Here is a 3,476-nt window from a genome sequence, read left to right on the forward strand (position 1 = left end):
GCCGGCCAGCTTTGGTCAGTGCTCAGTGGGGGAGCAGCCCGTGCTCAGGGGTGCTCCCCCGAACCAGAAGGACTAGAATGCAGCCTCTCAGGGGGGCTGGTATTGAAAGTATTGTTACGAAGAAAAGTAATAAAAGGTGTTTCATTCTATTATCACTTTATTTTACTTTTATTTTCATCTTTGACTACTTGATTGTTTATTCTATTGTTTTGTTGCTGTAGTACTGTTCCCATTGGGATGGGTGGGACAGCTCCTAGAGATATTTAAGTGAATGACTGAAGCTGATTTGTGGCCTTGTCAACAGCCCCGGGCTGCAGAGATACCCAGAAGCAGCTTTAGGCAGAGGCAGCAGAAAGCTGAGGACCTGGAGCTCAGGCAGCAGAGCTGGTGGAGACATAAAGTCGGTAGGGCTGTGGGCAAAATGAGTGAGGCTGGGTTAAGGAGCATGGACCTGGCATAAGTACTACAGACATGGAGCTGGGATAAAAATAGTCAGGCTTGGCATGGAATGTGGGCTTGAAAGCTGGGGTGGAAAACTCAGACCTTTAACAAAAGAAAGATGCTAGGGTTGGAACGTGCAGGAGCTTTACTGGGAGCTGGCAGAGAAATAAACTTGGGGGTCTGGCTATGGGACAGGGAGAGTGGAGCTTGGAAAGGGACCGTGGAGCAGGGATAAGGACCATGGCACTGGAGCAGAAATCACTGTAGGACTGAGACAGGGAATGTGGCACCATCACTGAAATCCCTGTGTGGTGGCACAGGGATTGTAAAGTGGGAATGTGGACAGGGAGACTGGGGCTGAAATCAGTATTGGGCTGGAATTGCGTCTCTGGAGCTGGGAGAGTGTCTCAAGCTCGGATAGAGACTGTGGCACTGTCACTGAAATCCCTGTGCAGCTGTGGAATAGGGATTGATGGGTGGGAAGAGCTGAAATCAGTATAGGGCAGGGATTGCAACTTTGGAGTTGGGATAAGAGTTGTGGGGCTGTAGGAGTAACTGGGGGACTGGGATTGGGAGTGTGAGGTTGGAGCTGGAAAGTCCCAGAGCTGGAGCCAAGATGAAGATCCTGCAGTGAGAACCTGGAACAGCTTCCCGTGGCGGCACTGGCAAGATGCAGAGCTACTGCTGAGAGAGCAGAGCTGGCAGTGAAATGAAGCTTGTGGGTCTCGAGCTGAAATCACAGTCGCACCCCAGTGTCCCTGTTGGAAAAATCCTTGCTTTCGATTTATGAAATGGCAAAAAATACCTGCAGGACAAGGAAAATGGCAGCAAGAAGTCCTTTATTGCAGTGCTGGGTGCAATCCCAAGTCACATGGCTTGGAAAGCACACGCGGTTTGAAAAACAGCGCTCTTTTTGTACCCTTTTGGTTACATAAGCTGTTAAATATTCAACAGGTGACAGGTATTTTACCTTAAAAGGTAATTTTTCGAATTCAGGAGGGGATGTCACCCTCCCTCCTGATTGATTGATGACGTACCCCCCTGTACACGTACAGGAGGGTCTTTCTGCACACAAAGGCCGGCCATGTGGCCAGGGTATATTTTCCATTTTTATAATTTTCCCTATCCAGTGTGGCAGCCGCTGGGGAGCCCACCCAGCATAGCCCCCCAGCGGCTTGGCTGGGGGCTGGGAGTCTGCCTGGCGGCCATATCACCATTGGCAAATCAGAGCTCAAATCAGTTCAGCAGTTTAATTACCTAGGTAGCCTCATCTCCTCGAATGGTAAGATTGACGGGGAGATAGACAACAGGTTAGCAAAGGCATACAGTGCCTTCGGAAAGCTTCATAAAAGAGTTTGACGAAATAAACACCTGAAGAAAAGTACAAAGGTCAGTGTTTACAGAGCCACAGTGCTGTCTACTCTCTTATACGGATCTGAATCATGGGTCATCTGCTGCCACCACCTGCGTCTCCTAGAACGCTTCCATCAACGCTGTCTCCACACAATCCTAAACATCCACTGGTCAGATTACGTGACCAATCCATCTGTTCTAGAACAAGCAGCAGTCACAAGTATTGAGGCCATGTTACTGAGAACACAGCTGCGTTGGGCAGGGCACATCTCCAGGATGAAGGACCGCCACCTCCCTAAGATCTTGCTCTATGGTGAACACGCAAGAGAGGAGCCCCAAAGAGGAGATACAAGGACTCCCTGAAACAACATCTCAGCCTTGGCCGTACTGATCATCATAACTGGTCTACTCTGGCCTCCAGTCGGGAGGTCTGGAGACACACCATCTATAACGCTGCTGATGCTTTTGAGAACGCAGCAGGATCAACCTTGAGGAGAAAAGACAATGCAGAAAGAATCGTGCCTTGCAGAATTTACCATCTAAGGAGTCTTTCTGCTGTGCCTTTTGCAACCGGACGTGTCTGTCTCATATTGGCCTTTTTAGCCACCAACGTGCCTGCAACAAACATGGGTAGAGCCCTTCCCAAATCTTCGTTCGCAAAGCCTAGCCATGATGATGAATTTTCCCTATCCCCACCACGTTTTCCTGGCGTCAGGCCCAGATGGGCCTTTCACCTTACAGTCTTCACAAGGCACCTAAAAAAACTTTGGAATTAAAGGAAAGAAAAGAAAAACTCCACCACCTGCTGTTTTCCACTAAATTCATTTTACTTAAAATAAAACCAGACTTTTTATTTCTCATACCCCACTCCCAGCTCAAATCCCCCAAGTGCCCCCAGTCCTTCTCCAGTCTCCCCAGTCCCATCCCTGTCGCTCCCCACTGCCCCCAGTCCCTCCCAGTGCATCCCAGTCCTTTCCCCCAATGGAAGAGACACAGAGGGCATGAAATCCCAGGGCAGCTGCACTTGCCGTGGGGGCTGCAGTGAGAAGCAGCTGGGGGGGTTTGCTCTCTGCCCCTTTCCCACCTTCCCCTCAGTTCCCTGGGACTCCAGGGAATCCCAGCTCCCCTTGACTTCTCTGGGGGCCTCATGGAAGGGTTTCTGAGTGTGGCCCTGAGATTTTCTGGCCTTGGAACTGATTGCTGTTTTGGGGCAGGTCTCACTGGGCAGTCTATCTTTTAACACTTGCCGGGGCAGGAGAATTGCAGCGGAAGAAAGCAAAGGAAGCCCAGAGCCTGGGCTAGGAAGACCCAGGCCTCTGGTGAGCCCAGGCCTTGCTGCTTGGTGCTGATTGTGCCCGGGGCTGGCCCCGCGCTGTCTGCTTGGGGCTTGTTCCTCACCGTCTGGTTCCAAATGACAGAGGAAGCAAGAGGCAGAAAAGCCCACTGCTGGGGCTGAACTGTCTGCAGTGCCTGGGGGCCGGGCAGGACTTGGCCCCGATGCCTGCATTGCTCTGCAGCAACCAGGGAGGGATGCCAAAAGTCATCCCCCCGCGTGCTGTGCAGCACAGCAGGGGCTGGGTAGCTCAGTTCCCGGCCGGGGGGACCCCGGGGGAGGCCGTGCTGGGGCTGAGGGGCTGCTGCTCTCTGGGCCTCTCGGGGTTTGCCTTGGAATCCCAAAGCCT

This window comes from Manacus vitellinus, unplaced genomic scaffold, assembly GCF_001715985.3.
Source record: "Manacus vitellinus isolate BGI_N305 unplaced genomic scaffold, ASM171598v3 scaffold_9_pilon, whole genome shotgun sequence".
Classification (NCBI taxonomy): Eukaryota; Metazoa; Chordata; class Aves; order Passeriformes; family Pipridae; genus Manacus; species Manacus vitellinus.